The sequence below is a fragment of the Pleurodeles waltl genome, chromosome 3_2 (assembly GCF_031143425.1).
Source record: "Pleurodeles waltl isolate 20211129_DDA chromosome 3_2, aPleWal1.hap1.20221129, whole genome shotgun sequence".
In the NCBI taxonomy this organism is placed as follows: domain Eukaryota; kingdom Metazoa; phylum Chordata; class Amphibia; order Caudata; family Salamandridae; genus Pleurodeles; species Pleurodeles waltl.
The window spans coordinates 96,563,615-96,579,173 of NC_090441.1; positions in this window are offsets into that span (position 1 = coordinate 96,563,615).

The following is a 15,559-nucleotide window of genomic DNA, read 5'->3' on the forward strand; positions in this document are numbered from 1 at the left end:
TGTGTGCGCGATGCTCTGGGTGCGATACTCTAGTCTTCTGACGACGTGTCGTGCATTGGAGGTTGTATGGAGTGCGCAGACGCCGAGGAAGTTAGTCACCAAATTGTATGGCTGCATGCAGGAACAAAGGGGTGGGCTTGCAATGTCTGCTAAGGTGAGGTGGGAGGCGGATACTGGTGCTGCGATTTCTGATGAGACATGGAGGAAGTGCTGTACGCATATGTGGGCGTTATCGACAAACTACAGGCTGCGGCTAATTCATTTTAAGTTTCTGCAGTGACTTTACTATACTCGAGGACTGTGCGCTATGGGGCTGCGGGCAGATGCTTCTTGTGAATGATGTCACGCTCCGGATGCTGACTTTTCCACCTGGCATGGCAATGTGAAGCAGTGCATGATTTCTGACTGGAGGTTACACATGTGATTGGGGAGATGACTGGACTTGAGCTGGCTCCCTCCCATGTGATGGTGCTGTTGGGCAGTATGGATGCGGTTCCACTGGCCCAGAGGAAACTGGTGGGCATGTTGCTGCTTTTGGCGAAGCACAGGGTTGCGATTTGTTGGGGAGGCAGTTGGCCTCCTTGGGTCGCTGACTGGTTACATGATGCTGCTTTTTGCCGAGAACAGCTGGAGACCTATTGGGAGTTAGCGCCAGATATTTTGGCACATCTGCGTGCCTATTTGGAGACGGCTTATTGAAGATGTGCGCTAGATTCAGTAGACCCGCATTGTGGGAATGGTTTGTGTTGCCCTGCCTGTGAGAAGATGAGAGCTGTGGATGTTTGCCAGTGCCGACTTTCCCGTTCCAGCCGCCTTGCTATGTTTCTGTTTGTAGAATTTGTTCTTTGCTCGCTGAACGCTGACAGTTTTTGTTGGGACCCATTAACTTATATCACTACAGCTCATCTGTTGGTAGAAATGCTGAATTTTGTTACACTTGAGTTGGGGTCCTTTGGTGCTGATGATGTTATGAAAGAGGGGAATGTTCCTATTGCCGTATGTTCAAACTTATAAATAAATTAAAAAATAAAGTATTTGGCTGCTCCTAATTTGTCTATGAGCTCATCTGCCCTTGGGATGGAGTGAGCATCTGTCTTGGTGACAGAGTTGATCCCTCTGTAGTCCACACAAAACCTCATCTCTTTCTTGCCATCTTTGGTGTGAGGTTTGGGGACCAAGACCACTGGGCTAGCCCAGGGGCTGTCAGTGCTCAATCACTCCCAACTCCAGCATCTTGTGGACTTCCACTTTGATGCTTTCTTTGACTTGGTCAACTGTCTGAATATTTTATTCTTGACAGGCAGGGGGTTGGATCCTGCTAGGGCCCAGGTCCGCCGGGGAGGTGACCTGCCTCTTTTTCTCTAGTACTGGGTAAGGGCCACTCCATTTGTCCTGAAGTGCCCTGGGAGCCACAGGCTCCAGAACCCAGACTTTCTTCCCTGGCTGAAACTTGACCATAACAGCCTTTTGGTCATACCACAACTTCTGGAGTTGTTGGTTGGCCTCAAGGTTTTTGCTTGCCTTTTCCATGTACTCTGCCATCCTTGAACGTAGGCCTAGTACATAGTCCACCACATCTCGTTCAGGCTCATGGAGAGGTCTCTCCCAGCCTTCTTCAACAAGTGCTAGTGGTCCCCTAACAGGATGGCCAAACAGAAGCTCAAAGGGGGGAAACCCTGCTCCCTTCTGTGGCACCTCTCTATAGGTGAAAAACAGGCATGGCAAGAGGACATCCCATCTCCTTTTGAGTTTTTCAGGGAGCCCCATGATCATGCCCTTCCATGTCTTGTTAAATCCATATGGTATGGTGAATTTGTAAGTCACCCCATACTCATTCCACGTGTTTCAGGTAAGCGGACATGAAGTTGTTACCTCTGTCAGAAAACCACCTCCTTAGTCAATCCCACTCTGGTAAAAATACCAATGAGTGATTTTGCTACTGCAGGAGCAGTAGTGGACCTAAAGGGGAATTGCTTCAGGGTATCTGGTAGCATGATCCACTACTACCAGGATATGCTGGTTCCCTGATGCTTTGGGAGGTTCAAGTGGACCCACTATGTCCACTCCCACTCTTTCAAAGGGGACCCCCACCACTGGAAGTGGAAAGAGGGGGGCCTTTGGATGGCCACCTGTTTTACCACTGGCTTGACAGGTGACACAGGCAGTACAAAACTTCTTTACCTTCTGGGACATATTGGGCCAATAGAAATGGTTGACTAATCTCTCCCATGTCTTGGTTTGTCCCAAATGCCCAGAAAAAGGAATGTCATGGGCTAAGGTCGGAATGAACTCCCTAAACTCCTGAGGCACTACCACTCTCCTAGTGGCACCAGGTTTGGGATCTCTTGTCTCATTTTAAAGGAGTCCATCTTCCCAATAGACTCTGTGGGTTCCACTGACAACTCCTTTTTCTTGCTCAGCTGCGTGCTGTCTTAGGTCTTCAAGAGAGGGACAAGTTTCTTGCCCCTTACACAGCTGTTCCCCTGGGTCCAAGAGCTCAACCTGGTAAGGCTCGAGCTCCATGAACTCGGGTCCCTCAGGGGATAGAACATCTTCCTGGCAAGAGAGGTTCTGTTTCTTCTGCTGTGTTGAAGCTCGTTCCCCAGTCTTCTTTCCTTTTCTCTTGGAAGGTTGGGTCATTATTCCAGACTCCAATACTTCTTTTTCACCCTGAGCCCTGCTTTGTGCCTTGTGTTGACACACACCAGTTCAGGGATACCCAGCATGCCTGCATGGGTCTTGAGCTCTACCTCAGCCCATGCTGAGGACTCCAGATCACTCCCTAGCAGACATTCTACTGGAATTGCAGAGGAGGCTACACCCTGTTTCCAGCCAGTGACCCCTCCCCATTCTAAAGTTACCATTGCCATGGGATGGACCTTACTTTGATTGTCAATATTAGTGACTTGACATGTCTGTCTAGCCAGGTACTGTCCTGAGGAAAGCAGTTTGTCAACATAATGACAATGGCACCTTTATCCCTCAGGGTTTCTACTTTAGTCCCATTGATTAGGAGCTGCTGCCTGTATTTTTGAATGCTAGGCGGCCAGGTACCAGGTGTGTCTAAATCCACCCCACCCTCAGAAACAAATGTAGCTTCAGTGAGAACCCTGGTTTTCTCTGGGCACACTGTTGATCCCACCTGGAGATTGGCTATCCCAGTGCTAAATGGAGTAGTATTTGCTGTGGGACTTTCCTTTGGACAACCTTTGTCTCCAGTTTGGTGTCCATGCTGACTACAAATTCGACACCTGGCCTTCTTGGGATAAAGGTTTTTACCCTTATACCCATTTGTGGACTGTGAAGAGGCTCTGGGCCCTCCCTCCTGAGCAGGTTTTTGGGGCCTTGTAGAAGACTCTTTACTTTTACCCTTGGATATCTCACCACCCTTCCCCTGGGGAGGCTTTGTGACCACTTTCTTTTGGTCACCACAGTCTTGACCCAACGGTCTGCCTTCTTTCCCAATTCTTGGGGAGAAATTAGACCTAGGTCCATCAGATGTTGATGCAGTTTCTCATTGAAGCAATTACTTAACAGATGTGCTTTCATAAATAAATTATCCAGCCCATCATAATCACTTACACCACTGCCAGTTATCCAGCCATCTAGTGTTTTTACTGAGTAGTCAACAAAATCAACCCAGGTCTGGCTCGAGGATTTTTGAGTCCCCCTCTGAACCTAATCCTATACTCCTCAGTTGAGAATCCAAAGCCCTCAATCAGGCTAGCCTTCATAAGGTCATAAGATTCTGCATCTTTACCAGAGAGTGTGAGGAATCTATCCCTACAATGTCCAGTGAACATTTCCCAAAGGAGAGCACCCCAGTGAGATCTGTTTACTTTTCTGGTTGCACAAGAACTCTCAAAAGCTGGCTCTCTGACTAGGATTTGTGGAGTCGTGGTTTGAGGAACTTGCTCTCCCTGGTTAGGACAGGAGGGGGTAATTCATCCTCCTGTTCACTAACTTCCCCATCTGAAGGAGTATCCTCAGAGGGGTGGACCCTTGTGAACTCTGCCAAAACCTCCTGGAGCTTTACTTTGGTAGGGTTGGACCCTGTTTTTTCTTTTTTAGTTTACAGAGAGACCTGAACTCTGACATCCCTAGATGCAGGTAATGGGTGAGGTTGAGTTCCACCACCATCTCATCTGTATTGGACATTATCACTCTAAAAGTTGGGATTACCTTTTAAGAATCTAAAAACTACTTCTAGACCTTAAATCCAAACTTTTAAACTCTAAAGGAAATGCTAACAGGGACTTACACAAGGCCCTAGCAGGACTTAAAATTGTTTAAAAAAATAGTCAAATTGCAAAAATCTATTTCTAATGACAATTTTTGGAATTTAGTTGTGTGATCAGATATTGGCTGAGTAATCCAGCAAATGCAAAGTCTTAGACCCGACTGCTGATCCACCAATGTAGGAAGTTGGCTCTGTATATACTAACTCAAAGTGAGAGATGGTGTGCACAGAGTTCAAGGGTTCCCCTTCGAGGTTGATAGTGGCACAATTAGGTAATACTAATGCTCTGTTTTGTGGTAGTGTGGTCAAGCAGTAGGCTTATCAGAGGGTATTAAGCATTTGTTGTACCCACACACAGACAATAAATGAGGAACACACACTCACGGGGGGGGCTAGCCCTGGTTCCAGTCTGCTAGCAGGTAAGTACCTGTGTCCTCGGGGAGCAGACCGGGGGGTTGGACACACAAACTTCCCAGATTTCAGTGTAGCCATTATGGAACTGTGGAGTTCGTAATTGACAGACTCCCAGACCATATACTCTTTATGGCTACCCTTCACTTACAATGTCTAAGGTTTTGCTTAGACACTGTAGGGGCACAGTGCTTATGCACCTATGCCCTCACCTGTGGTATAGTGCACCCTGCCTTAGGGCTTTAAGGCCTGTTAGAGGGGTGACTTACCTATGCCATAGGCAGTGTGAGGTTGGCATGGCACTCTGAGGGGAGTGCCATGTCGACTTAGTCTTTTTCTCCCCACCAGCACACACAAGCTGTGATTCAGTGTGCATGTGCTGAGTGAGAGGTCCCCATGGTGGCATAAGACATGCTGCAGCCCTTAGAGACCTTCCCTGGCATCAGGGCCTTTGTACCAGGGGTACCAGTTACAAGGGACTTACCTAGGTGCCAGGGTTGTGCCAATTGTGGAAACAATGGTACATTTTAGGTGAAAGAACACTGGTGCTGGGGCCTGGTTAGCAGGGTCCCAGCACACTTCTCAGTCAAGTCAGCATCAGTATCAGGCAAAAAGTGGGGGGTAACTGCAACAGGGAGCCATTTCTTTACACTAGCTTTTTCATCCATTAAAATACATCTCACCGCAATTTCAGCTTATCTGTAAATTACGCACTCAACTTCACTATTTAGGATCCCAGTCATAAAGGCTTTTATGGAGGGCCTGAAAAGAATTATACTACCAAGAACACCACCACCACCACCACCAGTTCCTTCGTGGAACCTCAACATTGTCTTAACACGGCTCATGGGTCCACCGTTTGAACCCATGCACTCATGTGAGATACAATATTTAACATGGAAAGTAGCATTCCTAATTGCCATCACATCTCTAAGGAGAGTAAGTGAAATACAAGCATTTACCATACAAGAACCCTTTATTCAGATACACAAGCATAAAGTAGTTTTACGAACAAATCCTAAGTTCTTACCAAAAGTCATATCACAGTTCCACTTAAATCAAACAGTAGAACTCCCAGTGTTCTTTCCAGAACCAGATTCTGTAGCTGAAAGAGCACTAGATACATTAGACATCCAAAGAGCATTAATGTACTACATTGACAGAACAAAGCAAATTCGAAAAACAAAACTGTTTGTTGCTTTCCAAAAACCTCATACAGGGAATCCAATATCCAAACAAGGCATTGCCAGATGGATAGTTAAATGCATTCAAACCTGTTATCTCAAGGCAAAAAGAGAACTGCCTATAACACCAAAGGCACACTCAACTAGAAAGAAAGGTGCTACCATGGCCTTTCTAGGAAACATTCCAATGACTGAAATATGTAAGGCAGCCACATGGTCTACGCCTCATACGTTTACCAAGCATTACTGCGTGGATGTGTTAACAACACAACAAGCCACAGTAGGACAAGCAGTACTACGAACTTCATTTCAAACAACTTCAACTCCTACAGGCTGAGCCACCGCTTTTGGGGGAGATAACTGCTTACTAGTCTATGCAAAGCATGTGTATCTGCAGCTACACATGCCATCGAACGGAAAATGTCACTTACCCAGTGTACATCTGTTCGTGGCATGAGACGCTGCAGATTCACATGCGCCAGCCCGCCTTCCCGGGAGCCTTTAGCCGTTTAAAGTTGATCTTGAACATTTGTAAATATATCGCTTTAAACCACATTATGTACATACATATTTACTCCATTGCATAGGCACTATTACTATAATACACAACTCCAACCTCACCCTCTGCGGGGAAAACAATCTAAGATGGAGTCGACGCCCATGTGCAATGGAGCCGAAAGGGGAGGAGTCCCTCGATCTCGTGACTCGAAAGACTTCTTCGAAGAAAAACAACTTGTAACACTCGGAGTCCAACACTAGATGGCGGGATGTGCAAAGCATGTGAATTTGCAGTGTCTCATGCCACGAACAGATGTACACTGGGTAAGACAGACAGACAGACAGACAGACAGACAGACAGACATATATCCCCTCCCCTCCCATAGAATACCACTTTCACCACCTCCCCTCTCTCCCTCCTTATTCCAATAGAATACCACTTTCACCACCTCCCCTCTCTCCTTCCTTATTCCAATAGAATACCACTTTCACCACCTCCCCTCTCTCCCTCCTTATTCCAATAGAATACCACTTTCACCACCCCACCGTCATAGTTGCTGCTGGCTAACACAATTCCCCCAAAAAAGAGATAAAACAACCCTGGAGGAGTAACAAGAGAAATCAATTAGCAGGGTCACCCAAACATATAAAGAGTGTTGAAACCGTCTTAGTGCAATAAGGATGTTAAGTTGGCCTGAATCATGGTCAGCATTGCAAAAAGGAAAGATTAATAAAACATATACAATTATATGAACCTAGTAACGTTTTCCAGAAATAAACTTTTGGCATTGGACTGGAATTACGCACTGGGAGCTAAAGGGGTTAAAAGTGGCTGTACATATTTTAAAACTGCCCGAGATGGCTTTAGAATGCCTCAGTATTCACACTGAACTGCACATTGCAAAGAAAGCTTTAGACGCATCTATTAAAAATGTAGATTGCAGAAGTCCCAAGATGGCAAAAGGTGTGAGAAGATGGAAGAAGAGTGAAGACCACAGAAGGCGTGAGAGAGTGCAGACGTGAGAAGACCTAAGACTATGCTTTAAAGAAGACAGTTTGCAGAAAGAAAAAAAAAGAAGACTGATGGCAACAAAGAAAGACTGGGAAGAAGGCATAGAAGAAAGAAGATGATAGTGAAGTAAGAAGATGGAATGCTGGAAGAAAAAATATAGCAATGTAGAAAGAAGACGTCAGAGAAGAAAGAAGACAGCATGCAAGAAGTAAAAAAAAAAAAAAAAAAAGTACCTTCAGCATCGCAGCCAGTGGGAAGGACACTGGCCAGTGTCCACAGTGACGTGATAAGTACTAGGCCCACGGGCAACTGTATGGCAAGATCGGTGAAGATGACAGGAAGTGACGTGAAGATGATGTGCTGGCCAATATGAAGCAGGTAAATCAGAGCGACGTTGGAGTAAGCCAATGGTAAGTGCAGGGAAGTAAGGGGCTGGCTCCAAGCTCCTTTTGTTTTTTTTTTTTCCTCCCTCTAACAAAAGATTTTGCAAGCATGCGCACAAACGAAACCTAAAAAGGTGGTAGGCACTTATTTTTTTTTTTTTTTTACTTTACGCTCAGTGTGGTATACCAGTTTCATTGTCTTGTAGATACTTGGAAATAATTGTTTATCAGTCACAAGTAAAGTCTTATACTCAAGGGTACAGGCATTAATTCCGTCTCTCCTCTCCTGACGTGAAAGTCTCCAAAAGTGAGCATATACTGTAAGACCTCACTACATGTCCAGGCGTGTTTCTACAATACCGAGTTCATACAGTAGGCATGATGGGATGACGTCTCCTAAAAGTAAAGCTTGAAATCCCTTGTATTGAGCGGGAAGGTGCTCTGGTGAAGTGCCTTGGATAATATGCATGCATTTCTGTGGCAAATGCTTGATTATTGCTGTAATGTAACCAATAACTAGATGTAGAGTGAAGCAAGAGTAATGTTTACCCCTCCCAATTTGAAGCACATGCTTATGTCCAGGACATAAGCAACTTTAAAACCACAACGTCTGACCAACTGGAGCGTGATGAACTACAAAATTGAGTGCATGATGGAAAACTGCTGTGTATTCCTGGGGAAAAAGAAACAATATTATAATCTACCCCACAGACAACACACATTTGTTGACAGCACAGTTACAAACTGAAAATAAATCATCACCTTAAAAGAGTGAAAGTCGATCATTCAAACAGAAAACAGAGTGCCTCTGATACCAATAAGATGTTCGGCTTGAAAGATATTGTAGGGCAACTTGTACTCAATTAATTGTAATTTGTGCCTAAACTACACGTACACATTAAGGATCATCATTCTTATTACTGGGATACGATTTCTGAACTATTCTGTATGAAAAAATAAGATTGTCGACAACTCTGTACAGCAAGGTTCCTCATTTAAGGAGCAGGTGACGGATTTGTTTAAATGGCAGATTCTGTTTAATTCTTACAAGTTGCTGTCAAAAAAAGTCGAAGTTTCGTGTAAACGTATTAGTGGGCAGTTAGGTCTAGGCAAGCTGGCTAAGACCAAGGGGAAACGATGGCAGAGGAAGGGTTAATTACTAGAAAGGCCTTCTCTGCACCGCTAGAGGGGGCTCTGGAGCAATAACTGTAAACTGACCCCAGGACTGTGGAGAAAAACGGCTGAGCTGGCTTGCAGGATTGCAAAATACAAGTATTGTATGCTGTAAGCAAAAGCAAGGCTTTCGATTCATCTGGAGAAAGTTACATCTTTATTTGCAAAGTCATAAAAACGTTTTAAGGTGCAGCTGCCAATTGTAAGGGAAAGAGGCTTGAACAAATTTGCGCTTTATGACGCTTCAAAGCGGCATGGCCGCCACGGAGTGCGGACAGATGAAATAAACAACGTGAGGTAGCTGGTAGTCTTGTAAAGCGATCCAATACTGCTGATGGAGTTTGCGCAGTGTAAAACTTTTAAGCGCCATGTCCGCCATGAGCATGAGTGCGAAGGAGAGATAAAACATTTTTAAAAAGTAGCTTGTGCACAGTAAAACTTATAGGCATTCGTATGATTATCCATGTAACAGGGTCGGTCCCCAAGGCGTACAAATGTAAAGCATTTACCAACAACATCCAGGGATTTTTTTTGGAAAGACAGGGCCAGGACGAATGTAAGTCATGGGCGTGGTTAAAGCGCACAGAAGAGAATGCATCATGTCGGAAAGCAGCAATTGCGCGCTTGTACCTGAGGGCGCCGACTTCTATAAATAATGGGACACACACTGTGGTTGCGGGTACTGGGAAAACTGCGTCAGCGCAGCCCGACTTTATTTTATAGCTTCTGTTCCGCGCTCCACCTGGATGCGCGGAACAGGATACAATGTATGGGAGAGTCCGGATGGCTCGCCACATCCCTCCTATGTTTTACTCCACACCTAAAAGCAAGGGATTACATAAAATAGAACGTAACCAACTGAGGGGATCCAATACCGGATTAGTTGCGATCTAAACGAAAACAAAAGAGGACAGAAGCATAGAGAGGAGAAGAGCAAACAGAGAACAGAACGGAAGACTGTCAATGTTCACAGGAGCACCAGAGTGTCGCGCACCCTGCCTGCTCACAGTGGTCAACTGGTCACTCCAGATCCCTGGAGTAATTCTCCGGTTACTGACTCGTGACGCCACAGGGGTCCAGCAGATAGATGGTGATGTTGAGATATAGTTCATGACTGATCTAGATTACAGACAAAGTCCTTTAGCTGACTGTTCGGTTCTGGGTTGGGACGCAGATGATACTTTCCACTTCGGGTGAGCGATCCTTCATGGCCGGTGTCTCCAGATGGCGGGTCACGCGCACAGGGCACCACTACCGGAGCACTCCCTGTCCCTTCATCGCTGCTCTTGGATACACCTGTTGCTTCGTCTATCTCTCCTTCCTCTTCAGACGGGGTCGAGACCCCCGCTCTCCTGAAGTGTGACGCGTTCCTGGTAACCCTCTGCCTACCTCAGGCTGCCATTATCATGGCGCCTCGAATGCCGATGATCTGCCATGCTTCAGGCTCAAATGGTGTTTGGAATTTTCCTCCTGCCCGACGACTCTTCACTACCACCCTATCACCTTCCTGAAAGTCCCTAAGTCTACTTCGCCGTTTTTCCGTGGCCTTCTGATTAGTGAGTTCTCTGCGTCGCTGGGTGGCTTCTACATCTAGTTCTGGTGACACCCAGTGAGGACCAGCCGGGATGCAATCTCGTGGTGGGACTTTGAACATCAACGCTGCAGGTGCACACCCGGTGGTACTATGTAGTGTCTGGCGATAAGCGCTCAGGAATTGCTGCAGACATTGTTCCCCATCTTCTCTTTTTTCCACACCTATCCTGAGTGCTCGGTTCAGAGTTCGCATGAATCTTTCAACGTCACCATTTACCTGAGGCCAGTATGGCATGATCTTGCGATTAAGTATGGCCAGCCCATCCAGGTAGGACCGAAACTCTTGTCCATGAAACGGGGGCCCATTGTCTGTCCTGATCTCGTCAGGGAGCCCAAACATTGCAAATGTCTTTTGAAGTACTGGCTGTACATTCTCGAATGAAGTAGATGACACGACATCGACAACGGGAAACTTAGTACATGAGTCCATGAGGACGACTCTCAGCCGCCCATCTGGGAAACTTCAGAAATCCATGCTCACTTTCGCCCATGGCTTCTGACTGGCAGGTTCGGTGATGATTGGGCAGCTGGGTGGTTCTCCAGATGTGATGACGCATGAATGACACTTCCCCACCAATTCGTCAACCTGGATGTCCATGCCAGGGAACCACACCTTTGCGCGCAGCCTTGCCTTGGTTTTTGCAGCACCTTGATGACCCTGGTGTGCTAGCTCCACCACTCGAGCCCACAAGCTCTGTGGCAGTACAAGTCTCCTTCCCCAGAGAATCAGTCCTTGACTATCCGTGGACAGCTCATCTTGCACCCTCCACATCCCCTGCATCACCATCTTGTTTTCATGGTTGAACACTTTCGTCTTCTCTAGGAAGTGCTTCCATTTTCTGTGATCTAATGCTTCCTTGACCTGATGAGGTACCACATCTGCCTTGGTGGCATTCACAATGTCTGCTACGACAAGGGCATTGGGACATGCTGATTGTACGACCATGGTGCTCTCCTCGTCTTGCTCTTGGCATTCATCTATTGTTATCGGGGACGGGTGACGAGATAAGTAATCAGCTGGGTTGTTCACCCCCGGTCGATAGACAACTGTGAACCGGTAGGGTTGAAGCAAAACGATCCAACGTTCTATTCGTGGAGGCGCCAGGCGCAGGCTTCCGGCAAACAGTGACACTAAAGGCTTATGATCAGTCACCACTTGAAATTCTTGCCCATAGATATACAAGTGAAAGTGTTTGCATGCCCATCGAATCGCTAAGGCCTCCCGCTCAATCTGGGCGTATCATGTTTCAACTGAAGATAGTGCCCTGCTGGCGTACGCAATCGGAACCCACTCCTGATTGATTTGCTCCTGGAGAAGAATGGCACCAAGACCCACTGGGCTGGCATCTACCACCACCTCCGTCCGTCGGTGAGGGTAGAAATAGGCCATGGTTGGCTTATCCAGTAGCACTGCTTTGATGTCCGCAAACGCCTTCTCTGCGGCCGGGATCCACTCCCAGCGGTGCGCTCCTTTGGTGAGCTGTCGGAGAGGTTCCGCCATTATAGCAAGCTGCGGAATGAACCTTCCACAATATGTCGCCATGCCCAGGAAACTTCTTACTTCCGTGGGGTTTTTGGGAACCGGGGCTTGACGAATGGCATCCGCTTTGCACAGGTCCACCTGTAGACCATCCTTTGGGAAAACATAGCCAAAGAACTCCACCGATGTTTGATAAAACGCACATTTTGTCTTGTGGAGTGTCAGCCCCGCATCCGCTAGTCTCTGCAGTGTGGCCCTTAGATGGCAATGATGTTCGTCTCTAGTCCTGGAGTGTATGAGGATGTCATCACTCAAGTTGATCACCCCCGGCAACCCTGAAAAAGTCTCTCTGATGGCATTCTGGAACACTTCAGCTGCCGAGGATACCCTGAAGCTCAGTCTCTTATACCACCGGAGACCCACATTCGTTGAGAAAGTGGTGATGTTTCTGCTATCTGGGTCCAGTTCCAGCTGATGATAATCAGCATTAAGGTCCAGTTTCGTGAACCACTGCGCCCCATTCAGGTCTGCTATGATGTCATCCATCGTAGGTGTTATGTGTTTCTCTCTTCGGATGGCTTTGTTGGGAATGCGCATGTCGACACAGAGGCGAATAGCTTCAGGTTGCTTGGGTTTCGGCGCTATCACCAAAGGCGAAACCCACGGTGTTTTGGCCTTCTACCTTTTCTATTACTCCCTGGTTTTCGAGCAACTGCAATTTTTTTTTCCACCGATGGTCGTAGGTGGAACGGTACATGACGGTGTCTTATGGTGGCTGGAATGACACCTGGGTCTGTGTGAAGTTTGATGCGCTTGCCTTTTAGCCGTCCCAACCCTTCGAAGAGCTGCGGAAACTCACTAATGAGATGTTCAACAGGGGAGTCATATACTTGGCACACGAAGAATACCAACTCCAGCTCCTCCGCGGTGTGACACCCCAACAGAATGCCTCAGTCTCCATTTACCACATAAAATTTTGCTTGTGTCGAGAATTTTCCACTGGTTACTGACACCTCCACCGTACCCTTCAGACGAAGCGGCTCTCAACCCCCATAGTTGTATATTTTGGTGGTGGTTGGGGTAAGAGATGGTGTAGGGGTTAACTGTCGGAACAGAGTGTCATCCATTACGTGACTGACGCCCCCGTATCTATGAGTACTGTTGCTGACGTGCCATTGACCTGTATGTTGCTCATGGGGGGCAGTCACTTCTTCTGTTGTCTCCCGCCGGTGAATGAGACTACAAAGATGTCTTCGTCCTCATCTTCCTCAAAGATGGGCATTCCTTGAGCTGTGTTTTCTCTGGAATCGTCATTTTCTTTGATCATGCTCCTGACTTTGGCGTCCTTTCCCTTTTGGTCTTCTTGCCTGTTTCTTCCTGACTTGCACACTTTTGCAAAATGGTTATTTTTGCCACACCAGTTACATGTTTTTCCTTTCGTCGTTCACTGGGTCTGAAAGAGTGCGGCTGCGTCCTGGTGATTTCCGGGTTTGAATGGCGTCTATCTGCTCTTCTTTCACCTGGACTGGACGTGTGGTCGAAGCAGCTGCCAACGATTGTCCTCTCCCTGCCGCCATGGCATCCGCCCGGACCGCTGATAGTTCGTGTGAGCGTGCCAGGACCAGGATTTCATCCAGGGAGATGCCTTGCTGGCGTAGGATGAGTTTTATCAGGGTGTTGGACCTAATCTCCTCTTGCTGATTGAGTCCTACGCATGAGCTTGCTAGCTTTCTCAGTCGTGCGTAAAACAAGTTGTAGGAAGTTGGCTCTGTATGCACTATTTCAAAGTAAGGAATAGTATGCACAGAGTCCAAGGGTTCCCCTTAGAGGTAAGATAGTGGCAAAAAGAGATAATACTAATGCTCTATTTTGTGGTAGTGTGGTCGAGCAGTAGGCTTATCCAAGGAGTAGTGTTAAGCATTTGTTGTACATACACATAGACAATAAATGAGGTACACACACTCAGAGACAAATCCAGCCAATAGGTTTTGTTATAGAAAAATATATTTTCTTAGTTTATTTTAAGAACCACAGGTTCAAATTCTACATGTAATATCTCATTCGAAAGGTATTGCAGGTAAGTACTTTAGGAACTTCAAATCATCAAAATTGCAGGTATACTTTTCAAGTTATTCACAAATAGCTGTTTTAAAAGTGGACACTTAGTGCAATTTTCACAGTTCCTAGGGGAGGTAAGTATTTGTTAGGTTAACCAGGTAAGTAAGACACTTACAGGGCTTAGTTCTTGGTCCAAGGTAGCCCACCGTTGGGGGTTCAGAGCAACCCCAAAGTCACCACACCAGCAGCTCAGGGCCGGTCAGGTGCAGAGTTCAAAGTGGTGCCCAAAACGCATAGGCTAGAATGGAGAGAAGGGGGTGCCCCGGTTCCGGTCTGCTTGCAGGTAAGTACCCGCGTCTTCAGAGGGCAGACCAGGGGGGTTTTGTAGGGCACCGGGGGGGACACAAGCCCACACAGAAATTTCACCCTCAGCGGCGCGGGGGTGGCCGGGTGCAGTGTAGAAACAAGCGTCGGGTTCGCAATGTTAGTCTATGAGAGATCTCGGGATCTCTTCAGCGCTGCAGGCAGGCAAGGGGGGGGTTCCTCGGGGAAACCTCCACTTGGGCAAGGGAGAGGGACTCCTGGGGGTCACTTCTCCAGTGAAAGTTCGGTCCTTCCGGTCCTGGGGGCTGCGGGTGCAGGGTCTCTCCCAGGTGTCGGGACTTAGGATTCCAAGAGTCGCGGTCAGGGGAAGCCTCGGGATTCCCTCTGCAGGCGGCGCTGTGGGGGCTCAGGGGGGACAGGTTTTTGTACTCACAGTCTTAGAGTAGTCCTGGGGTCCCTCCTGAGGTGTTGGATCTCCACCAGCCGAGTCGGGGTCGCCGGGTGCAGTGTTGCAAGTCTCACGCTTCTTGCGGGGAGCTTGCAGGGTTCTTTAAAGCTGCTGGAAACAAAGTTGCAGCTTTTCTTGGAGCAGGTCCGCTGTCCTCGGGAGTTTCTTGTCTTTTCGAAGCAGGGGCAGTCCTCAGAGGATGTCGAGGTCGCTGGTCCCTTTGGAAGGCGTCGCTGGAGCAGGATCTTTGGAAGGCAGGAGACAGGCCGGTGAGTTTCTGGAGCCAAGGCAGTTGTCGTCTTCTGGTCTTCCTCTGCAGGGGTTTCAGCTAGGCAGTCCTTCTTCTTGTAGTTGCAGGAATCTAATTTTCTAGGGTTCAGGGTAGCCCTTAAATACTAAATTTAAGGGCGTGTTTAGGTCTGGGGGGTTAGTAGCCAATGGCTACTAGCCCTGAGGGTGGGTACACCCTCTTTGTGCCTCCTCCCAAGGGGAGGGGGTCACAATCCTAACCCTATTGGGGGAATCCTCCATCTGCAAGATGGAGGATTTCTAAAAGTCAGTCACCTCAGCTCAGGACACCTTAGGGGCTGTCCTGACTGGCCAGTGACTCCTCCTTGTTGCTTTCTTTGTTCCCTCCAGCCTTGCCGCCAAAAGTGGGGGCCGTGGCCGGAGGGGGCGGGCAACTCCACTAAGCTGGAGTGCCCTGCTGGGCTGTGACAAAGGGGTGAGCCTTTGAGGCTCACCGCCAGGTGTTA